At 33.5% G+C, this 11,331-nt stretch overlaps 1 protein-coding gene across 1 annotated transcript in view; it reads right to left on the reverse strand.

The window, feature by feature from the left end:
* LOC107717851 (type-1 angiotensin II receptor A-like) overlaps positions 1-6,643 on the reverse strand; it is a 19,115-nt gene extending 12,472 nt beyond the window's left edge. The window contains exon 1 of the mRNA XM_016524770.1: positions 6,546-6,643. The gene's annotated coding sequence lies outside the window, so the exon portion shown is untranslated. The remainder of the gene's footprint in view (positions 1-6,545) is intronic.
* Between the last annotated feature and the right edge of the window lie 4,688 nt (positions 6,644-11,331).

Raw genomic sequence — 11,331 nt, forward strand, 5'->3', positions numbered from 1 at the left:
TACTGTCTGATAGGCGACGTGCTAAAAGATCCGCTGTATTATGACCGAGCATGGGAGCTTTCCAAACACCGCAGTGCACGCGCCCAAAGGTCCAAAGCTCTGCATCACCTGCGCCACAAAGAATTCCAGCAGTGCGTGGAATGTTTCGAACGCTCACTGCAAATCAATGCCATGCAGGTATGACGTGCACTTGTGCATAACTTTATAGTCCTTACACAAGTGTCCTGTAAATGCTGGTAGACGTTAACCACCCATTCCCCTTTTTTACTGAAATGATTCAGGCGTATGCTGGGTACAAACTTTTTGTTAGTACTGGCCAGTGTTTCCTTTGGCTTGAGAGCCGAATGATGGCATAACTGTTACAACATGAATAAAAATAGCTGTTATGAATCATTTGTTTTAAAAACATTTTACATCCAATGTCATTTGTGACTGTCTAATTACAGTCACAGCCTGCTTTTAATGCAAAAACTTATAATTGATCAAATTCTTCAATCAGTTCACATGATATGTGACCCTGGACCACAAAACCAGTCTTAAGTGTCAATTTTTCGAAATTGAGATTTATACACCATCTGAAAGCTGAATACATATGCTTTCCATTGATGTAGGAAAGGACAATATTTGGCCGAGATGCAACTATTTGAAAATCTGGAATCTGAGGGTGCAAAAAAAATCAAAATATTGAGAAAATCGCCTTCAAATTTGTCCAAATTAAGTTCTTAGCAATGCATAATACTAATAAAAAATTAAGTTTTGATATATTTACGGTAGGACATTTTCTAAATATCTTCATGGAACATGATCTTTACTTAATATCCTAATGATTTTTGGCATAAAAGAAAAATCGATAATTTTGACCCCTACAGTGTATTTTTTGGCTATTGCTACAGCGACTTAACGACTGGTTTTGTGGTCCAGGGTCACATTTAATAACATGATTTTACTCCACAACATCAGTCGAGTGTTTGAAATAACTTCATTTTGTGAGCTGATGTGCAGTTTTTGTCACAGAACGAGGCCGATCATATATTCTGCATGCTCTTAAAAAATGAGCAATACATAAATAAATGCTGAAAATCATGGGTGTGTGGTATCATTTCTGCTTTTTATTTTGAGATTGATTTTGAGGTCAAATGTCACTATATTTTCATTGGATTCAACTACGTGCTTGCTACTTTGCCAAACAAAACACAGTTATCTAAAATGAACTCTTGTTTAATCAGAAGTGTAGCGTGAGCACCACCATCTGGCAGAGAGTTGGACTGCACTCTAAAAGTCACATCCGATCTAGTTAAAGATTCACAAAGATTCATCTGCTCTTCTCTCATTTCTGAGAGGTACCACATGTAAATTTCATCAGCACAACTGTGGCCATTAAAAAACAACAACAACCTTATCTTCTCTCCTGTCCCACATGACAGAGACGGGGTTTATATATTTCTGTTGACTGGGCTTTTAAAGAAAAAGGCTGTTTGGATTAACAGCAGATGGAATGACACGGACATCTGTCAAATATTTTGTGTAGACGAGCACAAATGTAAGCCCAACATGACAATTTAGCTTCTGTTATTGTGTTTAAGTTCTCATCAGATAGATGCAAGCTGCCGCCATGGGAGTTGTGGACAACAAATATTAGTCTTAAGACTGCAGGTCAATAAAACATTGGGTTTGTCTGAGCTGAAGAGAAGATACTGTTTTTAACAATGAGAGATAGCACAATCAATTTGTGCTAAAAGTTAGTGAGCTGCCTGCATTTTAAGGCATCATAGGTTCCTGAGGCTGAAAAGTAGACAGCATAATTATGGTGCCAAATTCAAAGGTAGCATCACATGTATCATTTGTGGAGAACACAATCCAAAATGCACTGTGAACCCTTGTGAAAAAAAGTGTGCTTAATTGCGCTGAATGTGCACTTGTAGCCTACTTGAAATATTAAAACAATATATTTAATAATACTAATAATGCAGATAATATAATAGTAATTATATAAAAGGCCACTTAAGTGTAATTAAATAGGGAACAGTTTTTTTATTTTAAGTATTACTTTTAAATTACATTTAAAATTGTCATGCTTAAAAGAAGTAAACTTATTTTGATGTGTTGACTAACATACTAAAGCACATGTAAAGTACCTTTTAATTGTAGTGTTTCATTCTGTTGAAGTTAATATACTACCACTTGTACTAAATTTCAACTTAATTACAAATCTAATTATATTTAAATACTAGACATACAAAGTTTAATAGAAATGACATTAAATTATATTTTAGTTGTCCATTAATGCTTTCAGATTCAGCAGTACGTTATTTCAAAGTAATTATGAAATGACATATCAACATGTATATAAGTTTTACTTAAATGAGGTCAAAAGCACTCTTAAGTTAAACTGATTGCATTTACAAGAATACATTTTCATTTAATTGAAATTAACATGTAATTAAGTGTCCGAAAACATTACATTTTCGCATTTAAGTATATTGTTTTAAAGTATATTATTTTGTAATACGTACTCTTTAAAAGTATACTAAAGTGTAATTCTTTTTTGCAAGGGAAAGCTCAATACTGAAAACTATAGGTAGTTGGTTTTAGGAAACGCACTGCAGGCTGGTCCAACTAATGCATGTTCAGTATAGAGGCAATGCCTATAGGTTTTGACTTTTATTACACCAAAATAAGATTGTTGTTCAGAAGTTGTTTGCCATTTCTGAAAGGCTGTTTTTAGGGGAACGTACACTCCAAGCCCATGCCCATGCTATGTCATACTCATAGCACACAGATACACCTTAAATGGCAGCTTGTTTTGTGGTTATATAGTCAACTTAAATCGGTTTAAATATGTCTACAGACTTCTGCAGGGTTCATTTTGCACATTGTCTGTTTTGTAATGCTATGGTTCATTTTTCTTCTCTCTTCATCTCATCTTTCTCTAACATACACAAAGACTGATTCTTCCATTGGATTGCAAATTGATTCTTCCATTTTGATTGCTTTTTTGAGAAAGCATTTGAATTATTGCTTGGACACTTAAATAAATACTGTGCTATAAGGAATATCCTCTTGGTCATCTCTTTTCTGTGTATTTGCTGCCACTTTTTTTTGTATAAATGAAATTACAATGCCAGTTTGTGAATTTGTTCAAGTACAGATATTTATAATAAAGTTAATGATTGGCAAAATTGCCAGTTCTACTGTTTAATTAAAAAAAAATCTAGAATACAGTAATAAAACTGTAAAATTACGGTACGCTGCTGGAAACCCTGCTGCCAGTATATTACCGCTAATTTACAAAAAAGCCGTAATTCAGAATACAGTCATAAAACTGTAAAATTACGGTACACTGCTGGAAACCCTGCTGCCAGTATATTACCGTTAATTTACAAGGAATTTTTTTTACAGTGTACTCTTTAATCTCTCTAATATCCTTTGAATAAATACTTACTTCATAATGTTAAAAAAGTATGTTCTATATAGTATGAATGTAATCCAGACATTCTACATCCATTCATACTGCATTGACACTTTTAACAGAAAGGGACTTTCTGTCCTTTGTCAAAAATACAATTGGCTGTTACGTTCTGCTCTCAAAGCATATGGAGTTCCTTGGGCATCTCCTATTTCCTCTCATCCTCTGTTTCCTTAATATATAGTAAAACTATTGATTGCATTACAAAACCTCTTTCTATCAAATCTGTTTGGAATCGGGAATTATCTGACCTTAATTTACCAGTCGACTGTGAGAGCGTATGGTCTGACCTCAGTTTAACCTCTAAAAAACTTGGCTCATCGTCATATGCATTTTAAAGTTATTCATAGAGCATATATAACTCCTTACAAAATATTTAAAATGAAACTACAACCAATTTTCAACTGTCATATCTGTAACACTGCGTCATCAGGTACTTTTCTACATATGTTTTGGGAGTGTCCTACTGTATTGTCAATAATCTGTGGACTCATGTAAACTTTGTTTTATCCTCTTTACTACAAATTGATTACATGGTTAAGCCAAGTTTATGTCTTCTTAATGATGATTATGGCTTCTGTGTAAGCTCAATACAAAAAAAGAATGTTGTTTGCTGGTTTTACAGCTGCAAAAAAGGCAATAATACAGAAATGGTTTACACCGCACATGTGTGGAAAAACGTACTGGATCCATAGTCTTCTTAAAATAGTGGCCTGTGAATGTACAACAGCACAAATTAATAAGGCGAAGTACTATTGATGTTTGGCAGTGTTTTTTATTTTTATTTTATTTTTTTCCTTCTCTCTCATATTGGAATATGTAAATTGATTATATGTCTGTCTTTTTTTTTCTTTTATTTGTGTTTTATCCTAAATGGATGTTATGATGTTATTTGTTATATGTAAAAGATAATAAAAAGTTGATCAAAAAAAAAATACAATTGGCTAATTCCATCTCCATCTTGCAGACACTCGACTACAGTAGCTGTAATTTTGTCATGTCACTGAATATGGCCACATCCGTTCATCAGCGGTTACTGTAACGCACGTCTGTGAAAGTCTCCAGCTGTCATTGAAAATAAATGAGTTCAGTGGCCAGTTGCATTAACTTAGCCTCTATATTAAGACTGTGTCTTAAGTGGATTTGGGGTACTTGGACTATTGGACTCTGAGTTTTACGGAGTAAAGCTGAATTCATATCATGTGTAACAGAGAAAAAAAAAAAGAAAATACATTAAAGATAAGACATTAGTAAACGTCTCCCACTCAAACTCAATCGGTTAAGGACCTGGACTCTGGCCAACTAGCAGGTGCTCTGGTGCTATTTTTTATGCCTATTAAAGGATCATGCTATTAGCTTAGCAACATGCTAACATAGAACTATTGAAATAAATTGAGTAATTAAGTTTTAAATATTTATTTATTTTTGAACTAAATCACACAGTCACCTGTCACTTTCCATTTGACTTTTTATACTAAGCAAGCATGGCCTTGTTATTCACAGTATACATTATGTGTGCACTATATACTTCCCTGATCTTTTTTTTTTAAATCTAGTTTATTGTTACAGTGAAGCAATAGCACTGAGTCAGTCGTGGCTCATACTGTTTGTAAGTTAAAGTACATTGCAGTTGGATTTTGTTCCAATAACAAACATAAATATTGTTTTTCTTTATACAGTATGTGTACATGACTAGAACAGCAATCAGCTTGACTATGGTATGTCCTCATTTAGATTGTAAGGTAAATGTGTGTGTTAATGTCGATCTTCTTAAATGAGCCATGCCATACTTTACTGTATGCGCAAGCATGATGGGAACAATGCACCAGACTAAACAAAGTGCTATGAGTCTCATAACAGCTTTTTACTAAAATAGCAACTAAGTACATTTTTGTAACCATCATATCTGCAAGTAGTTCATACATTCAACAAAAGTCAAAGGAATCACTCAGCATGGTTTTTCATAAAAGTGAACACAATCTTGTTTGTGTTAAACAAAATGACCCCATATACAATATAATTTCTTAATATCAATATTAGTTAGCAGATATGTACATTTTATAAAGAAACAAATAAATATAAGTAGTATTTTCTCAAGCAACCATGGGGGGCGTATATATATATATATATATATATAATTTTTTTTTAACAGAGTATTAACTATGTATATACTAAAACCTGTCAATACATGTTGATATTATATGAGTAAATATAAAAGATAGACATGTATTTATTATAAAATATATTACAAAAACATAGACACACATTTTTGTATAAATGTTGTTTAATATATTGAATATATAAATAAAATATATGTGGTTAACATAGTGTCTTCATGTAAAATACCATAAAAACATTATGTTTTATTATATGTGCATATATACATTTTATGTGGAATTTATGTATTGTGTAAACCTATCGTCATGTACCCAGATAATGTATATTTGTAAAAAATATATATTGCATTATAGGTAACATATATTTTTGATATAGGGCAATATATGTAATTTATAAAATTTTTGTATGGTTAATTAAATGTGTTACTTGCTGTTTCTTTGTAATTATTTCTGACATTTGAGGGTGTTTTTTTTTTAAGGTATTGCTAGTATGTTTGTAAGTTTAGGCTGGTTGCTAGGTGGTTGCTAACTGACCCCAAAGTTGTTGTTTTTTTTTTACCATTTTATCATCCACTATGCTAAAAACACAACCACAAATAATAAAACACTTCTCTTTAAAAAAAAAAACCTGCAAAGTTTAAGGTATTATTCATGTTTGTTGCGGGAAGATGTTTTAATTAAATTATTTATTTTAATATTTATGGCAAAATCTTAACTATGCAATGAAAATAATAACATTTAGCAATAAAAAATGCATGCTTTTACAAATGGCTACCAAATAAAGCATCTGAATAAGGATTTTAGATTTGTGCTGCATGTTCATGAATTTAGTTTTGTATGCAAATTAATGGATAGGTATTCAAACATGCTCAATAAACAGGATTAGCTTTTAGTGCATTTTACAGGCTTACACTGACATTTAAACACATTTAAAACTCTAAATAAACCAGAATTGGTCCTACCTGAAGCAGTGGATAAGAAATCTCAGTTTCAGAGTGTGAGCCAAGCTGCATGAAGTGCTCAATCAAGACGAGAAACAGTCAAAGCGCTTGACACTTACTCACACATCAGCATGTACAAACACAATCCACCCCCCACTTATGAAAACATGACTCAAATCTCATGCATTTCCACAGAATCTGCTTGTTAAGAACACCACCCCCAGCATACACCCACTCAGCATTAACACTCCTCCCTTATCAGTGTCACATCTCCAGCTCAGTGGTCAGTTATTTCATGTTGTCCTCCCATGCCATGAATCGTGCAAAGGCAAATCATGACATCTCTAATTGACCTCCCCCAAAGATATATTAATAGCACTGTCACCAACATCAGACATCAGAGATGAAGAGGAAATTGGTTGTCTAGTGTTCCTCTTCCGTCCTTCAAGATCAAATGTAACTTTTTTTCATTGCGGACTCCTCTGTCAGTCACATAAAAATAAATTTGAGTACAAACACTGCACTATGTGGCCATTACGTCACTGGTTGAATGACGAACTGAGTGTACGAACTAGAAGAGTTAGGAAAGGACGAAGGATAGGAAAGGAAAACAAATTAGGGAAGCAGAGGTCTGTTGGGTAGGTTGGAGCAGGCTACGTGTAGACATGAGAAAGAACATGGAGAACTTGTGAGAAAGCTAGATGTACTGACCTGTGAGGTCAGATCATCTGATCCGATCCTGCAGTCGGTGGATGTTCTTTCATGCCAGTTCAAATCCAGTTTACCTCTGTTTTTGCTAAACTATCCATTTCATATATACTGTATATATATATATATATATATATATCAGTGGTAATTTCACTGAACAATTTTACCGAACAACTTGATAAGACGAAGCAAAACATGTTGTTGCCTCTCTTTTTAGTGAAAAGGAAGCTAAAGAGTAAGCTCACCTATAATTTACTCACCCATCACTCTCCCATTTACTCACTCTCTTGTTGTTCCAAATCCATAAGACTTTTGTCTTTGAGAAAAAATGGAAGCGATTTTGTAATATTTCTTTTTTCATCCAGTGAAGGGCTTGTAATTTAATGTTTTAAAGCTTCAAAAAGTACATAAAGACATCTTAAAAAATAGTGCAGTTGTTTGATCTTGCATGTTTGATCTTCCATTAATCATATTTGATGTGCTCTATGTCTGTGTGTTGATCAGTGTTCATGTTTGAACAAAAAACTAATGAAATCTGTATCATATTGGGCGATCATGTCTCTTCAGAACACTTTGACCACTCGATTTGTATGGATTATTTATAATGCCTTTAACTTTTTGAAACTTGAAAATGATAATGTCTATGTTGAGTACTTTTTCTTCAACACTAAATGTGAAATAAGATTATCTTCATATTGTTTTACATCAGTAATGTCTGGCCGTTTTCCAAGGCACAGCATCAGAGCAGATTACACAAGACATGGTATCTTCTGACACTCCACAATAGACTCCCCACAAGAGACTTAGGTATATCAACAGTGAAAATGGCAAACCTTGAGAAAAGGCAGCTGCATATAACAAACAATTGCATTATGGGAAACTGGTGCTTTGCATTAAACCCAGCCAAAACAAATTCTGCAAGGATGTAAGGGTTGGTTTTATCACCTTCCCAAATGTTTTTCACATCCCCTCATGAGTCTAGTTGGATGCAAACGTTTCTCTCTTAGCTTGTATGTGTGGAGTGGATTTAATTGATAACATGTAAGAAAAAAAAGGAAACAAGCAATGAGGTCAATGGCTCAAACAATGAAGTTTGCTTAACAGAGATTTGATAAGGCACTCGCTTAAACATTTGCCAACACATGTAAATGATATGATTACTCCCATTCTTTCACCTTTGTTTGATTGTTCGACACTAATTTAGCAAAAAAAAAAAAAGCTTTAAAAATACAGGCCAATTCTTAGTAATAGACTTTAATAGGTGCACGATACTTTTTTATTATTATTTTCTTTTTAAGAAATAAAGGCCACCATAGCATTAACATAAAAGTGCATGATATTATTTGGATATTTTCTACAGCATTGTGGGTAGACAAGTAAGTACTTGTATTCCATCCACTCATATTTTAATGTAGACTGTATCCGTCAAGTTCAACTATTCAACATTGTTACTGAAATTATTGTAAGATCAATGAATAATAAACATGTATTTTGTTTTATTAATGAGAAATGATCATTATTCATTTATCAGTATGTGGTCCCAAACTAGATGTAACTAGATTTCACTAGGTGAAATCTGCAACCCTGTTACTCTTTTTACTGTATAACTGAAGGGTCGCGTGATTTATTGAATGAGAGTGTCAATATGTTATGTAAAATAAAACATCACATACAATATTTAATTTCCTTGTCATCTTGCCATCTTGTCCAGAGAAGAAAAAATTAAATAAAAACTTGGCTAATTTGTATAATTTGTATAATTTTTCTAAAGAATCTTTCAGATTTTCTCTAAAGAATATTTCAGATCTCCATTTATAGCAAGTGCCATATGCATTTGAAATATTTTAGTGATACAGGCATAACAAGTACAAACTTGTGTGACTACGCGTCATCTTATAATTTTCCAATGAAACAATATGTTGTTTTACTGGCAGTGAATATGGGAAGCATTTATATGCTATCATCATTATGAAAGCTTTCTTATAACTCATTTGACAATCTTCCATGGTGACTTTTACATGTTATGTTAATGACAAAGGACACATCTTTTTCTCTGTTCTTTTCCAACCACCAAGGTTCTGAAAATATTTACAGCCACCTTCGCCGAGGGCACATAAGAGGTTGTTAGCTTAGCTGTTGCTGCCTGACATTTTATCTGTAACAGACAGTAACCGGAATGTTTTACTGGGTCGTGTTATCTTGATGCATTAGCTTCGGATGGCTCATATCAAGCCAAGTGTTACGACCCGTAAACCAACATGAAAGGCAATTAGAGACCAAATCCCAGGTCTACAGATCTTCAAAGAAAGTGATTGTATTTGTGTGGCTTCCTAATGTCAGTGTGGGTTGAAGAACAGTGACATTTGAGAGATTATTACAGCAAATATCTCCTACTTCTGCCATTTAGTGCGCACTTCAGGATCACTATTCCACAACAGTCTTTGGAATAGGCAGAAATCAGTCTGCTAGTTTATGGAAATTGCTGACCCTAGATTGATACAAATGTTTTAAAACACTATAGCTTGTCAGAGACAGTCTTCCAAATGTCAAAAAGCACACATTTATTATCCCAAACAGGAAATATAGTCTGGGGGGAATCGTGGGAAAGACACTGTAAAGGAGAAGAGAATTAACCACTACTTTCTCTGTGATTTTAGCTCTTTTAAAATGAATCATATTCATTTGGTATGATGGATGTTGAGGTTTTATAATTCATGCATATATTTATAGATAATCCATGTGGTTCACTGAACTGAAAAATGATTGATATAACAATTTAGAGTGTAATTCCACTATGTTTAGTGTTGTGTTTCATGTTGTGCCATGACAAACATAACTAAATATGTGTGATTTTATGTGTAATTAGTTGTGGCAAGCCTAAATCTGAGAAAATAAGGATTTCTTTAATTTATACTGTTATATTGATGCCCATATCTTAGCTAGGTTTGATGTAATACATTTCCAGCAACAAACAATTAGTCTGTCCACACTGAATGCAAAAAATATTGCTAGAACTGCATTATGGGTTATTATTTTTATGAGTTGCCTTTTCGCCCTCATGATGTGTTGAAAACATGTTTGAATGTTGCATATCTGTCTGTCTGTCTATCATCTATCTATCTATCTATCTATATCTCTAGGGTGTAAATTCATAAGCAAAATTATCTGTAGATTTGTGATGTTGAGACATTGTAAGGTCAGAGGTAGGGTTAGCCTAATCTTGAACTTTTTGAACTTATTGGTCATAGTTTGGTAAAGATTTTAAATTGAACTGTTGTACCATTAAATTTTGCCCAACTGGGCAACATTCATGCTTTCCATGCATGCAGCATTCGATTCAATTGTTAATTCATTAAATGAATGCATTCAATCGATTCACACATTCGATGCATCCATTCAATGCAATTCATTCATTCATTCATTCATCCTATGCATTCATTCATTCTATGCATTCAATGCATTCATTCAATCGATGCATTTGATGCATTCATTCATTCTGTGCACGCATTCATTCAATGCAATTAATTAATTAATTAATTCATTCATTCATTCAATGAATTTGATCCATCCATTCATTTAATGCATTCATTAACTCTATGAATTTGATGCATGCATTCATTAATTCCTTTGATGCATTCATTCATTAATTCATGACATAAAAAGAAGTACACTACTATTTTTAGTCTGGTGTTTGCCAACCTGTTTTCTGTAAAGTTTGTGGAGAGCAGAACAGTGGGGTCATTGAATTGGTTCTCTGAGCTGTGACCTGCTCAGTTTCAGCTCACATGTCCACCACTTCTTGCTGGGCCTTTGGACCAGGTTTCCTCTCACCTGAATCAACAGAACCCAACCAGAATACAGTGGTTTAGAGGGAACACGTCTCTTCATGTATGTTCTCCATGGGCTGTGAAAAGCTCATCACTTTAACAAACATTTAAGTGATTTACAGTTTTTACAATCATTTTGTCACCAATTTCAAAAACCTTGATGTCATTTTTCAAAACTCTAAGACTCAAGACTCAAATCAGTCATTATTTGTAACACAGGCTGTCAAATCTTCAAAACTTTGCATGTTGCATTCATATCTTTAAAGAAGCCT

The sequence above is a fragment of the Sinocyclocheilus rhinocerous genome, unplaced genomic scaffold, assembly GCF_001515625.1.
Source record: "Sinocyclocheilus rhinocerous isolate Xijiao unplaced genomic scaffold, SAMN03320098_v1.1 scaffold1422, whole genome shotgun sequence".
Lineage (NCBI taxonomy): Eukaryota > Metazoa > Chordata > Actinopteri > Cypriniformes > Cyprinidae > Sinocyclocheilus > Sinocyclocheilus rhinocerous.